General features: G+C 57.1%; 1 long non-coding RNA gene across 1 annotated transcript; it reads left to right on the top strand.

Annotated features, from left to right (window-relative positions):
• The first annotated feature begins 10,793 nt into the window (after nt 1-10,793).
• Nucleotides 10,794-12,480, top strand: LOC141727910 (uncharacterized). The gene is made up of 3 exons (XR_012578697.1): nt 10,794-11,088; nt 11,174-11,658; nt 11,746-12,480. It is a non-coding gene; the product is annotated as an uncharacterized LOC141727910 (long non-coding RNA).
• Nucleotides 12,481-16,303: the final 3,823 nt, after the last annotated feature.

Genomic DNA, 16,303 nt, shown 5'->3' with positions numbered 1-16,303 from the left:
GCTCCCAATGAGGTGGCTTACTGGTGCCCATCCCAGTTCCAAGGGGGCACAGGACCTGGTTCCCTGCTCCTGGGACAAAAATGCAGATCTTTGATTAAACTGGCAGAAATGGTGTTTCTTTGTTCAGCTCTGTCAAGGAAGCTGAACAAGGTGGGAACCTCCCTTGGAGTGGAAAATACGACCCCCTTCTCTCTGAACTATTATAACCTTTGAAATTACAGGGCTTTTAGGTAAAAATGTGGGAACACGAATAACAGTCCTTTACTGGTATATATTGACAGAAACAAGTTGATGGAAGTTGACTTTCACTGGATATTATATGAATGGATATAACATTATTGAATATACTGTTGATTAAATATTGCGATGTTGTTGAGATAGTGAAAAGTATTGTGGAGTGGCTGATGTTGTTGTGGTGGCCGGGAGTGCTCCCTGCAGCGCTCCCTGCTGGCCGCGCTTATAACTGCCACAAAAACCAACAGCGCTGAGCGGGATGGAAAGTTCTGGGTTTGTGTTGTTTGTTCTGTTCTGGTTTATCAATTTCCCTAAAAGGGGTGTTATACCTTTTCCTACACTTTGGCCTGGAATACAGATCATCTTTGAAATTAAAAAAAGTTTCTGAGATGGGTTTCTTTCCATTTTCCCCAGTTTCCTTGGCAGATATTTCTCATTTAAATGAGTTGCCAACTTCTGGGTTCCAGCGTGGAGGGGACAGGCACCCCATGAGCAGATAGGGCCAGGGACTTGGCTACCTCATGCTCTGCCTTGTAAGCCAGTTGGGTCACCAAGGGCCCTCTCCCAAAGTGGCACTTCTGGTCACCTGGTTACTCAGGAGCTGGCTTTGTCAATGCGTCACACTGTCCCCAGTGTGCCATGACTGACAGATGATGGACAGTCGGGGCCCTGTCTCACCAAAAGCAAGGTCTGGCCCACCTCTGCCACACACAGCTGTTCCAAAATGTCTCCAGACTTCAAATTTTTCCTGTCTTTGACACCTCACCCTGTGACATGGCCTGATCCCAAATGCCCTGGGGAAATGGGAGGCTCAGGAACATCCTCAGGGCCTTTGTGACATCCTGGTGTGGGGAACATGGCAAAGGAGGAGTTTGTGGCAGGCGACAAGAGAATCCAGAGCCTCCTGAAGGCCAGTTTGGCCATCAGAGCAAGGAAGGTCCAGGGCTCCGCCAGATTGCTCTGGTGGAGGAAACGTGATGCGGGGGAAGTGTTCTGGGATTGTTCTTTGTTGGTGGCTTTCCCTGGAAATCGTTCCTTGTGTGACAATTTGGACTCTGAACCTTGTTGCTGTTTCTGTTGCTTTTGTTCTTTCATTACTGATTCAGGAACTGTCAGACTTTTGGGATCTTTGTGCCTCCATGGGGAGCGGTTGGGAAAGGGGCAGCAGCCCGAGGTTTTTAGTGGCAACCCAGAACTTGAGAATCCCATTCCTAAAGCCTAACAAAGCTGAACAAACACCATCTCTGCCAGTTTAACCAAAAAGTTCCAGTTTGGACTAAATAAGAAGGAAATGGGTCCAGTGTCCCCTGGCACTAGGAGGAGCCTGGGGAGCACTGTGAGGGGGAAAGGGGAGCACTGGGGGCCCTGTGAAGCTCCCCCAGCTCGTGGTCATCACCCCAGGCAGGATGGGCCACCATGGGAGCCATGGGATGGGGACTCCCAGCGTCCCCCATTGTCACAGCACATTCCATGGATGTCACTGGTGTCCTGCAGTCACCCATGTGGTCCTGGCAGCTCTGCGTAGGTCACCTGGGGGTCCTTGGGGGACACAGTAAGAGACACCTGGCTTGGGGTGACACCCATGGGTGACATGTATGTGTCCCCACCCATCCCCCATACTCACACCCTGCCCCCTCATGTCCAGCCCCTCCCCCACCTCCAGGGGGGTATAAGGGGGTTCTGGGGGGCCCTGTGGGGATAAGGGGGGGTCTGAGGGGTGTCTGGGAAGGGGGTCAGGGAAGAGCCATGTCTGGAACTCCCCACTGACCTGTCCTGGGATTTCCTGAGAACTGCAAGAAAAATAGGATGGGGTGATCGAGGGGTGTCCTGGGCCCCAACACCACCTGGGACCTTTAAAAGCCCACTGGACCCCTGAGCCCCCACCAGACACTGATTTCTACTGGACTGCCAGGCCCCTACACCCAAAACTACCCCTGAGGAGCCCCAGAACTCCTGAGGCACCCAGGTACTCCAAACCCTTCTCCAGGACCCCTGACCCACTTCAGGACCCTTATTCTTCACACAGCCCCTAAGCACCCCTCAAACCTCAAGGAACCCCAAGAATGGAATGCAGGGAAGCCTCCAAACTGCTCCAGGATCCCTGAAGATCTCTCAACATCCCTGCACAACTCTCCAATACCTCCCTAAAAAACCCACAGGAAATCCCAGTGTCACCCCAATATTCCTCAATGCCCTTCCTGGGACAGCCCAGGACCCTCCAAAATGCCCCCAAACCTGTGAGCACCCCAAGCAAAGGAAACTGGGGCCTCAGCTTCCTCCAGCTCAGGGACTTTGGGTGGGGCTTCTCCCCAGTTCCTGTAGGACCTCGTCCACCTCCATTGTCACCCACCCCTGCAGTGCCACCAGTGACAGCCCCCGATGACAGCCAGGAGCAGGAGCAGGAACAGGAGGGTCCTGCCGAAATTCACAGCCACTGCTGGGGACAGAGGGGACACATTGGGTTCACCCTGAACTACAGGGGCCCTGAACCTCCCAGCAACCCCGTGTGACCCCACCTGTGACCCAGGGTGAGCCAGGTGTCACCTCCAGGGCCAGCTCGGGGCTGAGAGCCCGGAACACCCGGTGCCCGTCCTGTCCAAGCTGGTTGGTGGCCGTGCACTGTGCCCAAATGTCCCACGTCGATGTCCCTGAGCTCCAGGAGGGGACCCTGTGCCACCTCCTGCCCGTTGTACAGCCAGGTGAAGGTGACAGGGGCTGAGCCCATCTGCACTGAGCAGTGCAGGGTCATGTTGTCACCTGCATGCACCTGATGTGACAGGGGACTGGGGGTGATGGTGGCATTGTCCATGGGCACTGTGGGGACAGAGACAGGGTTGGCACCTTGTGAGGTGAGATGGGGATGCTTTGGCTGAGGTCACCCTCATCCTGAGGGTCTCGCTCACCCAGGACGGTGACATTCAGGCAGTCATCCTAGGCCACTCTGTCCCCATCACTGATCCGGCACTGGTACTGGCTGCGGTCATTATCCCCAACGTGGTGCAGCTCCAGGTGGGGGCCAGTGCCTGGCAGTGCCCCTAAGCCATCCTGGTAGCAGGAGAAGTGCAGGGGACCTGTCCCCACGGCCACTGTGCAGTTCAGCACTGGGCTGTCCCCGAGTGCCACCTGTCCCGTGGGGGGCTGCACTCACAGGGACATCCCTGTGGGTGGGACCCCTGCAGGAGAGGGGGACACCAGGTGACAGTCAGGGACACAGGGGGTTCAGGGAGGGGCAGGAGGACCCAGTGAGGGACAGGGGTGGCAGAGATTGGGGTGCTGGGTCTTAGAAAAGAACCCCGAGGGATGATGGCGTCTTTAAGGGGGGGAACACCTGGAGAGGGAGATGGGAAACACCAGGAAGGGTACAGGGACCCAGGGAGGGGATGGTGTGACCTGGGGAATATGCAAAGACCTCAGAGAAGGGTGAAGGGACCCAGACAGGGGTGAAGGGACCCAATAAGAGATGGAGGGAAACATGAGCCAGGAATGGGGGGACATTAGGAGCGGCCCGGGGCAGTGATGGCAAGACACAGAAAATGCACCAGGGAAGGATGAGGGTACCCATGTAGGGGCTGGGGGACCGTGTAAGGGACCTGAGAAAGGATGGTGGGAGCCAGGGAGGGATCTGGGAAAGGTTGGATACCCCAGAGCAGGTGTCAGAGAGGGCTGGGGATGCCAGGCAGTGTGGGGGACTCGAGGCATCTGTGGGGGCTACCCGTGCCCATCCCTGCACTCACTGCACACCGTGATGAGGAGCCGGTTGCTGCTTTTCTGCACGGATCTCTCCTCGGAGTGCACCCGGCAGCTGTAATTCCCGAGTGGGAGACCCTCACAGCGGGCACGAGCAGCTGCGGGGACACTTGTGGGCCCCCCACCACCTGCCCGTCCCAGTAGAACACGTACAGGAGGGGGGCTTGGGGCCGCAGGGGTCTGAGGGTGCTGAGGCAGCTGAGAGTCAGGGGGGATCCCACGGTGGGCTCAGGGGAACCCTCCAAGACCGGCACTGAGAAGAGCTCTGGGAAGGAGAGGGCAGGTGAGGACTGTGACTCTGAGTCCACTGGGAAGTGGCTTTGGGGGTGTCAGGAGATTGGAGTTCCAGCTGTGGGGGTGCTCACCATGTACTCTCACTGTCACTGGTGCTGACCGTGACTGCCAGGACCTCACCAAGCCCTCACATCTGTAGCGGCCGCTGTGGTACAGCTGCTGGGGGGGACAGGAACAGCTTGGTCCTCCTGAGGGACCCCCTGAATTCCTTCTCCTCCCAGTAAAATCGCACCATGGTGAGGTGGTTGTCCTGCCAGCACCGGCAGCGCAGTGTCAAGGTGTCCCCATCCAGCAGTGCCTGTGCTGGCACCTGCAGCACCAGTAGGTCTGTGGGACAGGAAGGTCACATCTCACTGATGAGACTGTTCTGAGGTGGGTGCCCATGGCACCGGGGACATGTGGGTGCTCTGGGGTGCTCTTGGGTACACAGGGATGTCCCTGTGTGCAGGGCACAGGCTCTTGCAACGTGAGGGGTGTGAGGCCACCTACGGAGTGGAGCCCACCCTGACCTCTCAGGGGCCACCCTCATAATTTAAGATCCCCTCTCACCATCTACGAATGACACCGGGGGGCTGTGCCGGGTTCCGTGTCTGTCACATGTGTAGGTGTCACTCTCAGTTACAGTGAAGTGGTCAGGTCCCTCCTGCCACCAACAACGCCTGGCCTTGTACCAGGTGGTGGCACCGGTGACCCCCAAGTTCTGGCAGGTCAGTATCACCCGGTCCCACAGCACTGCCAGGAGCTGGGTGGTCTGGGCACCTGTGAGTGACAGGGGACACCAGCCTGCCAGGGTCAGCGTGGGGCTGGGCACAGTGGGGTGGGGCCATGGCATCCCCCGAGGACTCACCAGCGAGGCCAAGGGCCTGGGCTGGAAGAGACAAGGGACAGGGCTCAGTGGGAGTGTGGCACTGCAGGGACGGCAGCACCAGGGTAAGCGGGGTGTGGTGGCTGTCCCCAAACTGTGGGGACAGCAGTTCTAGTGGGAAAGAGAGTGTGGATGGTCCCCAAAAGATTTGGAGAGGCAGGGGGACATGTCTGTGTCATAGCCACCCATGCACCACATCCCTGTGGCACAGACAGCTTGGGAACAGGGACACCGAGGCCCCCCTGGGCTGAGGCAGAACATGGGGACAGTGTGACATCCCAGGCGCGAGGACACCACAGACACAGCCCATGCTTGCCCAGGTCACTCCCACCAGCTCATGATCCCATCCCCATGATCCCATCCCCATGGCCACATCCTCACCATTCTTGTCCCCTTCTGTCCCTGCATCCCAGTTCCCTTCCCCAATCCCCAGAGCTCCCTGAACCCAAAGGTGACAGTCTCCACATTCCTGTCCCCATAGCCCCATCCCCAAATTCCTGCCCCTGTTCCAGTGTCCAAAGCCACCCTACATCCACTGTCCCAACAAGGTCTACTGTGGGTAACATGGACTGGCATTGCTGGCTTTGGGGACCTCAGGGGACCCCGTAGCCCCACTGGGCCCCCACTCCTCCGCACCCCTGGGGTGTCTGGCCCGTGCCCGGAGCACTCACCCTACAGGAGCAGCACAACCTCCCTGGCCATCCCGGTGTCCCCAGCCATGTGCACTGGCTGTCACTCGCTGCTGTGGCCACCGCTCCCCTGGCTGGTGGCTCTTCGGATGAAGGGGAAGGAAGCGAGGTCACGTCTGTCCCCACATGTAGGTGGCCCTTGGTGGGGGCAGGGTGGCCACAAGCTGGGCACAGGTTGGGGACATGGTGGGGATGGTGTTGCCAGGAGTAGGGGGCTCAGGGGATGTGGGGAACAAAGGATGGGTGTCCAGGAGAATGGGGGTCAAGGGGAATTGGGGTCTCCATGCCTCTGGGGATTCAGGGATGGGGGTGCTGTGGGAACATGGTCCCCAGGGATTTGGGGTAATGGAATGTGGGTCCCAAGGTTGGGAGTGCAGGGGAAAAAAGGGGACCCTTGGGAATATGGGTTCTGAGGCAAGAAGCAGCCCATGGGATGGGATCAATGCAATGGTGGTGGCGGGCAATGGCAGTCCTGGGATGGGGGTCCCCAAAGAGGAGAGACCAAGGAAATGGGGGTCCCATGGTTGGGTTCCCATGGGAATGGGGGACCCATGGTTGGGTTCCCATGGGAATGGGGGTGCCAGGGAGGGGCAGTGGCTGTGTGGGCATGGGGGTCACAGCTCCTTTCCAGGGTGCCTCAGATTTTGGGGTGACTCAGAGCCCAGCAAAGCCCTATCCCTGAAGCACTCCAGGGCTGTCCTGGGAGTCTCTGTGTCCCTGCCCCACACACCCCTGGGTCAGGTCCCCCCATTTCCTGCCTCAGCAGTCCCAAGCAACATTTGCAGACCAGTTGGTTCAGACCAAAGCCATAGAATAAAACCAAAAATCTTTCCCACGCCATTATTTTCCCAATATGTAAAAACTCAGTGAAAATACAACTGGCAAGGTATAAATGCTCGGCTTTATAGAATCAATTGCTTTCCCAATAAGTCACTCTCAAAAAAACTGCAAACAAATCACAATGAAATGAGAGTTTTCAGTTCTCTTTAGGAGCCCATTGGTACATACCACAGCAGCGTTTGCTTGTGGATAACACAGAGTGGGGAATCTCCCTGAGTGTCCAGCAGCGCCATGGGATGGTTCCCTGCCTGCTGGGTAGCAACCCAGGCCTAAAGGAAGCCTTTTCTTGGGCCATCTTTAGGAACTCTCCCCATTTTGCTCATTCCCATGCTGAAATTTGATTGACTTCCTTGGTAGGAAGGGGAAAAGCTTTGTCCATCCTTGGGACAGTGCACAGGAATCTGAGGAAATGCCCCTGTGTGCCTCAGGGTCCAAATGATCAATTGCTGCATTTCTGGACTGGTTCCCTCGCAGGTGCCCCTGCAAGGGTTTTTCCAGCCAGCCCTGCTCTGAAAACCGTCAAAGGCCCTCACAGAGCAACTGCTTAGGCTCTCTTTGGGGTTTTGTGCTTCTTGCAGGGCTGAGCAAACCACAGCTCAGCTGTTGGGGGCCTTTTTCCACCCACAGAATTCTCACCTCTGCAGCAGCTCTAAAGCTGCCAGAACCAAAGCCAAGGGGGCAGGGGGGACCCTCAGGTGCTGGCTGCCCCCTGGGGCTGGCCAGAGCAGGGCTGGGCAATGGCCATCCCTGTGCAGTGGGGCTGGGCCATGGCTGGGCCCCATCCTTGCATTGGCAGGGGTCCCCAGGAGGTGCCACCCCTGGGACAGGCACCAAGCCAGGAATGTGCAGGGACATTTCTGGAACTGCCACCCCCCGGGACAGGACCCCCCATGCCGGGATGTGTCACTCCTGCGACAGGATCTCCCATTATAGGATGTATCACCCTCTGGGACAGGATCCTCCAGCTGAACTCCAGAGGAGAGACCTTAGAGGACAGTAGCCCCCTGTATGTGCCCCCCTAGAAACAGAGAATGCCCCCTTTTCCCATCTGACCCTCAGCACAAATGGCCTCTTCCCTCTCCTCCAGGACAAAGAAAGTGAAAGTGTTGAGCAGGCACAGCCCAGCAACTCCATCCCCCAAAGCCTCCCCACCCTTCCCTGCCCCCCTGCTCCCCATTTTCCCCCCTCCCCTGCGTCCCCCAACCCGTTCCCTGCTCAGGTGCACCCCAGGATGTCTGAGCCAGGAACTGGGGGTGACGGGATATGGCAAAAAGTAAGAAGAATAAGGAAAAAAGAGAAATAAAGAGAGGAAAAAGTCAGGGGCAGGTGAGGACACAGAGGCCAAACTACCCAGGACACCCATGCAATGCCTGGCCAGGAAACGAACACCGCAGGGGTGATTATTTGGGGCCTAGCCTCACCCCAAAATCTGAGGCACCCAGGGAAGGAGCAGTGACCCCGATGTTCCCCTCTACCCTGCCAAACCCTGGCACCCCCATTCCTCTGGGACCCCAACCTTGGAACCCAATTTCCTTCTGCCACCCCTTCCCTGAGACCCCCATATCTGGACTGCAATTCCCCAGGATCTCCAACCTCAAGGAACACCATCCCAGTAATTCCAGACCGTGGGACACCACTGCCCTTGGGGACCTTGATTCCCCCAGTACCACCATTCTCACAGGTTCCCCCTTTCCCCTGGCACCCCCATTTCATGATCACAAATCCCAGGAGGCCACATTGTTCTGGGACCCTCCTCCTCAAGTCTTAGTCTACCCAACCCTTGGGACACCCATTTACCTGGGACCCCATCCCTGGGCACCCCATTCTCCTGGACACTCATCCCTGGCTCCCTACACAGCCTTAGACTCCAAATTCTGGCAACATCATGTCCCCACCATGTCCCACCATCCCCCACCATGTCCCCAGACTATGCAGCCTTGTCCCCAGCCTGTGCCCAGCTTGTAGCCACCCTGCCCCCACCAAGGGCCACCTACACGTGGGGACGGATGTGACCTCACTTCCTTCCCCTTCATCCGAAGAGCCGCCAGCCAGGGGAGCAGTGGCCACAGCAGCGAGTGACAGCCAGTGCACATGGCTGGGGGCACCGGGATGGCCGGGAAGGTGGCGCTGTTCCTGTGGGGTGAGTGCCCCAGGCACCGGCCTGACAACCTGGGGATGGGCCCTGGTGAGGCAGAGACTGGTGGGGAGGGGGCACAGGGGGGCTGTGAGGTCCCCTGAGGTCCCCAATAGCAGCAGAGGCAGAGCAGGGTATGGAGCTCAGTGTGACCAGGGATTTAGGGTGGCTTTAGGGACAGAGATAGGGGAACTGGGATGTAGAGACAAGAAGAGGGGGATAGAGATGTGGGGACAGGGATGTGGCAGAAGGAGCCTTGGGGCTTGGGAACTGTGGGGATAGGGACAGGGGAACAGGTTTACATGGACATGGAATGGGTCCATGTAACATGCAGATGTCACCTGGCCATGGGCACAGGACCATGGGGACTTGGCCGTGGGGACAGGTGCTGTAGGGCTGGTGGTGGTGGGCAGTGCAAACATAGGGTGTCCACAGTATCCCCATGACCCTCACCCAGCCCTGTCTTTTCTCCCTTCCAGCTCAGATCCTCAGCCTCGTTGGTGAGTCCTCAGGGGAAACCATGGCCCCACTCCACTGTTCCCAACCCTGCAATGGCCCTGGCAGGCTGGTGTCCCCTGTCACCCACAGGTGCCCAGACCACCCAGCTCCTGGTGGAGCCCGCCTGGAGGCCGGCGGTGCTGTGGGACAGGGTGACACTGACCTGCCAGGGCTCGGGGACTGTTGGTGACACCACCTGGTTCAAGGATGGGCGGCGCTGGGGGCAGGAAGCAGGTGACCATTTCACTGTCACTGAGAGAGGCACCTACACATGCGAGCAGCCTGGAAGTGGGTGCAGCCCACCCGTGAACGTCTCAGACGGTGATGGTGGTTTGTGTCCCCAGCTTGGCACCCACGGGAACCCCGAGGATGCTGGATATGCTCTACTTCATGGGTCACCCTCTGGTGTGACCAGAGACTGTCCCCTACATAGGAGGACATCCCAGAGCATCCCACTATGGGGGGACCCTCGTGTTAAAATTGGGGAAATCTGGTGTGCTGGCTTTGACCCAATATGGGGGTCCTGATGATATCAGGACCCTACAGACCCCTGTGACGTTACGGCACCCCTCTGCCCCACAGACCAGGTGGTGCTGCAGGTGCCGGCGCGGGTACTGCTGGAGGGGGAAACGCTGACACTGCACTGCCGGTACAGGCAGGAAATGTCGGTTAATTCGGTGCTCTTCTACCACGAGGAGACAGAACTGGGGGGCTCTATAATGGGACCGAGCTGTCCCTGTCCCCTCTGCAGCTGAACCACAGGGGCCGCTACCACAGCAAGGCCTGGGTGAACAACGGGGTATCACAAGAATGGGAGGAGTCAGTGCCGGTGACAGTGACAGTGCAAGGTGACAGTGACAGTGACAGTGTAAGGTGAGCACCTTACAGCCGCCACCCTGACAGCCCCATAGCGCCTTGCCAGGGATTCGGGGTCACCGTTCCCAAAGCCCCCATTTCCTGCCCTGAGTTTGTCAAGGGACCAGTGCTGGACCATCCCCACGAGCCCATCCAGGGGTACCCCCTCACTCTCAACTGCCTCAGCACCTCCAGCCCCCTGCGGCCCTGAGCCCCCCTTCCTGTACCTGTTCTACCAGCAAGGGCAGGTGGTGCGAGGCCTGCAGGGGTCCCCGCAGCTGCTGGTGCCCGCTGTGGGGGTCTCCCACTCAGGAAATTACAGCTGCCCGGTGCGCTCCCGGGGGCGGCCGTGCGGAAGGGCAGCGCCCGGCTCTGCCTCACGGTGTGCAGTGAGTGCAGGGATGGGCACGGGGAGCCCTCACAGCCTCCTCTAGTCCCCTTTCCTGGGCATCTCCATGTCCCCTGGACACCATGCTTGTGTCCCCCGCCTCTGCCCTGTGTCCCTTCACCCCACTGTGGTGTAACCCCGTCCCCAACATCCCAAATCACACCCACCCCCCTTGACCCTACCCACCCACACCAGCTGCCAGCCCCTCCCTGTGCTCTCAACCCAATCTCTTTCCCCACAGAGCCCGTGGCCAATGCCATCATCACCCTTGGTACCCTATCACACTAGGTGCATGCAGGTAACCCCGTGACCCTGCGCTGCTTGGTGCAGGTGGGCTCCGCCCCTGTCACCTTCACCTGGCTGCACAACGGGCAGGAGGTGGTGCAGGGTCCCCTCCTGGAGCTCAGGGCAGTCGACGTGGGACATTCGGGCACCTACCAGTGCGTGGCCACCAACCAGCTGGGACAGGACGGGCACCACGTGTTCCGGGCACAGAGCCCTGAATTGGCCCTGTTGGTGACACGTGGCTCACTCAGGATCACAGGTGGGGTCAGAGGTGGGGTCACCAGGGAGTGCAGGACCCCTGGGGTTCAGGGTGATCCTGATGTGTCCCCCTCTGTTTTTTGCAGTGGCCGCGGGGGTCGGTTGGGCCCTTTTCTTCCTGCTCCTACTCGTGGCTGTCATTGTGGCCTGGCACCAGTGGCACTGTGTGGGTGGGTGACAATGGGGGGATGAAGGTCGTGGAGAGAGGTGGGAACGCACCCGTGAAGGGGGGCCATAGGGCGGCACACACAGCCCCTAAACTGGGAGAGGCTGAGCCCCCAGTGACCATTGCTCAGAGCCCTGGGAGCTGTTGGAGGGTCCTGCAGGGATGTTGGTGATTCTATCAGGGGTCCCCCTCTCTGCCAGGCTCAGAGTTCTCGGGGCTCAGGGTGTTGGTGCAAGTGGAGTTGTTCTGGGATATTAGTGGGGGCATCAGGGATACTGGGGAGGCCTGGGGAGAATTGTGTGTCTGGTTGTGGTGTCAGCATTGGCAAGGGTGGATGGGGGCCCCTGGGTCTCCAAACTCACCCCTCCAGTTTTCCTTTGCAGATGCCCGGAAGCACCAGCAAAGGTGAGTGCAGCCTCCAGCCATGATACACCTTTTACCCAAACCCCCAGCACCTCCCATCCCCTTCCACACACCTCCTTATTCCCACAGGGCCCCCCCAGACCCCCTGGCACTCCCAGTGAAGGATCCTCAGGCAACGTACATGGAGCTGCACAGGCAACCGTGGGAACCCAGTGACATTTATGAAAATCTACACCAAAAGTTGTGATGCTCTGGGAAGCGGGAGGCACTGGGTGACACTGGGGGTGCTCCCTCCATGACTCCTGTGGTTGCCCATCCTTCCAAGGGAGGTGATCATGGGTCAGAGGGGAGGCTACACAGGGCATCCTGTGCTCCACATTTCCTCTCCCAGTACCCCCAAGGGCTTCCTCATCCGTTTGCTGGTTCCTGCAGGGGCTCCCCAGCCGCATCCAAGTGCCCAAGTACCCTCAGGGACTGCCCCATTCTCTCCCCACTGTGCCTGCAGTACACCCAGAGCTTCCCCATTCCCCCTCCCACTACCCCTCTCCCATCCTGCTGTAAAAGGGGGAGTCAGGGAGGATTCTCTCTGAAAGGTTTATCGGATGAAAATGAAGCACAAACGTGGCAATATTATATCTGAGACCTGTTTATTGATAAAGGAGTGTAAGTGTTCTTACTGAATGTGGAGAGAAGGGACTAGAAAGGGACAAGGATAGAGGGAGAGAGAGAAGACAGGGACAGCGTTACCATCACAAGCCCAGGTGCTCTGTGGGCATCAGCTGGGCAGATGGAGTGTGTGTGCTGCAAGCCAGAGTGAGCCCACATGGCTTTTGTGAGTGGCTGGCGTGATTTCCAAGGACGGCACCTGCGTGTCTCTGGCATGGGTGAGCGATGGCTGCAGGCTGGCTGCTGCGGGCTGGCTGCGGGCTAGTGCTGTGGCACTGGGGGCTCTGGGCTGGCTGCAGGGGCTGGGGCTGCGGGGGCAGGTGCAGCAGGCTCGGTGCTGTGGGCAGCATGGGAAACGCGACAGAGGTGGCGGGTGGGTGCAGGCAGCATCTGCTCCATCAGGGAAGCAAGGAAGGAATCTCCAGGACAAGCAGGAACGAGCGGCCTCGGGGAAGCAGTGAAGCAGGGAAGAATGGGTGCGGACAGGGAAGAAGGACCACCGGGAGGAAAAGGCGGTGTGGGGGGAGTATCGGTGATATTTTTGCCCAACAACCAGGAGGAATGATGCATCTGACACCATCTTATCAGAAGGCTAATTAATTACTTTATTATACCATATTAGTTTATATTATATTACATTACATCTAAACTGAATCTGCCAAGCACTCAACGGCACTCCACTGAACACAGTCTCATGACAGTCAGTTTACTGTCCCCACACACACACACCTGGATTCAACTGGTCAGTGAATCAGAACACTCACAACAGAATCCAATCACCAATTACCTTCAGGTAAACCATCTCCCACAATGCATTCCATTTGTGAAAAACAGAGGAGCAGAAAATGAGATGAGAATTGTTTGCATCATTTTTTGCTTCTCCCACTGCTTCTCTCAGGTTCAGAGAATGTCAATCCCACAGGGCAGGAGGGCCAAACTGACCCTCTGAGCGAGACCCTGATCCTCCAAGAAACCCAAAGCAAAACGTTCCTGTTGCGTCATAGTTTGCTGCTTTTCTTTGCAAAGGCTCCTCCCACAGCTCAATTTCCCAGGCATTTTTTCCCAGACATTTTTCCCAGGCATCTGTCCTACCAGCCAGTGGGGGTCACTCACAGCCGAATCACTGAAGCTTTCTCTCACCTCATTCTCTATTGTGTGAAGCCTCGCTGGGGAAGGGCTTCCCAGCACTTGCAGAACCCACAGAGTAATTTTTCACCTCATGTGTAGCATATGTTAGGACATAAATCAAAATCAGATTTGTTCCTCTTAACCCTCACGTGCTTAGTGGCCCTGCAGTCCCCCTGCCAGGGCACCCACTAAAGTGGCTTATTGGTGCCCATCCCAGTTCCAAGGGGGCACAGGACCTGGTTCCCTGCTCCTGGGACAAAAAAGCAGCTCTTTGGTTAAACTAGGCAGAAATGGTGTTTCTTTGTTCAGCTTGATCAAGGAAGCTGAACAAGGTGGGAACCTCCCTTGCAATGGAAAATACAACCCCAATCTCTCTGAACTATTATTGCTTTGAAATTACAGGGCTTTTAGGCAAAGATGTGGGAACAGGAATTCTTTACTAATATGTATTGTGAGAAACAAGTTAATGGAAGTTGACTTTCGCTGGATATTATACGAAATGATATAACATTATTGATTATATTGTTGATTAAATATTGTGATGTTGTTACTGCTGGAACAGTGATGTTTATTGTGGAGTGGCTGATGTTGTTGGGGTGGCCATCCAAGGGTGGGGCCCAGCCATGGCCCAGCCCCACTGCACAGGGATGGCCATTGCCCAGCCATGATCTGGCCGGCCCCAGGTGGCAGCCAGCACCTGAGGGTCCCCCCTGCCCCCTTGGCTTTGATTCTGGCAGCTTTAGAGCTGCTGCAGAGGTGAGAATTCTGTGGGTGGAAAAAGGCCTGGCTGTGGTTTGCTCAGCCCTGCAAGAGGCACAAACCAAAAAGGGAGTCCAAGCAGTGGCTCTGTGAGGGCCTCTGATGGTTTTCAGAGCATGGCTGGCTGGAAACACACCCTGCAGGGGAGGCTGTGGGAGACCCAGTCCAGAAATGCAGCAATTGATCAGTTGTTCCTCTTGGTAAGGGACTGAGAGAGCTCCAGCACTACTGCAAGTCCCACAACAATCTGCTCAACAAGCTTACCTGGACCCTCCTTCTTGAACAAAACCTGCAGCCTTCTGGAACCTCATGGAAAGAATGTTTGGGCTCAGGCTGTGGCCATCAACAAAGAGGGAGATGTTTGGAAATATCGCACAGGGGCTCTGGCCCCAGCCATGGAGGAGTTCTGGGGAGGGACCCTATCTGGATTCCAGGTGTCCCCAAAGCTGCTCCATCCCTGCCCTCCTCACCTGAGGAAAAGGCTGAGAGTTTGCAGGAATTGTGGTGTTAAGCCACCAGAGGGGCTGTTGTGGACCCGAGACCTGTCTGGGTCAGGCGCTGCCTTCCTTCCATTCGGGATCATGGAGAGCGGTCATAGGTGTTGCGCAGGGCATGTGCCTGGCTCCGGGACACTGCTACGGTGCCAGTGGGCACTGGGATCCAACCTGCTGCCTTGGCGGCTTCTGCCCACTGCCGGTGGTGGTGCCGGGACCGATTCGTGGCCGTGAGTTTGCAAAAGGAGCGATTTCCCCTCCTCCCTCCTGTCCGAGGCCGCCATGGCCCCTGAGGGGATGGAGCTGTACGGGGGCGCCCCTGCTGGCCGGGAAATCTCCCTGCAGCGCCCCCTGCTGGCCTGGAGTGCTCTCTGCAGCGCCCCCTGCTGGCCGCGGTTATAACTGCAACAAAAACCAACAGCACTGAGCAGGAGGGAAAGTTCTGGGTTTGTGTTGTTTGTTCTGTTCTGGTTTATCAATTTCCTAGTAAAGAGCTGTTATTCCTTTTCTTACAGTTTGGCCTGGAAGCCCCATCATTTTTGAAATTAATAAATGTTTTAGCATGGGTCTGCTTTTCATTCCAGGACAGTTCCCACTTTCCTTGGGTAACATTTCTCATTTAAATGTGTTGCCAACTCATGGGATGAGACAGACATCCCAAGAAAGACAGGGTCTGGGATTTGGCAACCTCATGCTCTACCTTTTAAGCCAGTTTGGCTACCAAGGGCCCTCTCCCCAGCTCACACTTCTGGTCACCCAGCCACTCAGGAGCTGGCTTTGGCAGGGCCTCACACTGTCCCCAGTGTGCCATGGCTGACAGACTGATGGACAGACAGGGCCCTGTCTCACCAAAAGCAAAGTCTGACCAATCCCTGCTACACACAGATGTTCCACAAGGTCTCCAGACATCAAAATTTTCTTGTCTCTGACATCCCACTCTGTGCCATGGCCGGATCCTGACCTGCTCTGAAGAAGGGGGAGGCTCTGGAACCCCCACAGGGCATTTGTGATATCCTCGTGGGGGCAACAGGGCACAGGAAGAGTTTGGGACAGGGCACAAGAGAATCCAGAGCCTCCTGAAGGCCGCTTTGGCTATCAGAGCAAGGAAGTTGCAAGTTGCAGGTTCCTCTGGTGGAGGAATTGAGCAGAGGAGAGTGTCCAGGGTTTGTTCCTTTTGGGGACTTCCCCAGGAAATTTATATTTTTGTGAAAATTTGGAATCTGATCCTTGTTGCTGTAGCTTTTGGTTTTTTTCTCTCTCATTGCCATTGCAAGAAATTGTTCTTCTCTCAGCCCTTTGGGATCTTTGTGCCTCCACAGGGAGGGGCAGTTTTTAGTGGGAGCACACACACAAGTGGGTGCCCATGGGTGGGGACACCCAGTGCACCCCAGTTGCCCCCAGTGTCACAGCACAACCTCATTGATGTCACTGGGATTTCTTGGTCACCCTTGGGGTCCCCGCAGCTCCACGCAGTCCACCCAGGGTTACTGGTGGTCGGTGACGCCTGAGGGCCCTGTGGGACAGAACAGTTGGGGGGACCAAAGGGGAAGGGGTGTGTGGAAGTCCATCCGGAAATCCTTCAGTTTTTGCCTCACAATTGTCATGAGACCACCGAAGGGTTAAAAAACTGTTGAGCCAGT

Source organism: Zonotrichia albicollis, unplaced genomic scaffold, assembly GCF_047830755.1.
Source record: "Zonotrichia albicollis isolate bZonAlb1 unplaced genomic scaffold, bZonAlb1.hap1 Scaffold_257, whole genome shotgun sequence".
In the NCBI taxonomy this organism is placed as follows: Eukaryota; Metazoa; Chordata; class Aves; order Passeriformes; family Passerellidae; genus Zonotrichia; species Zonotrichia albicollis.
The sequence above is the reverse complement of the archived record's forward strand: the minus strand, read 5'-3'. Positions and strand labels throughout refer to the sequence as shown.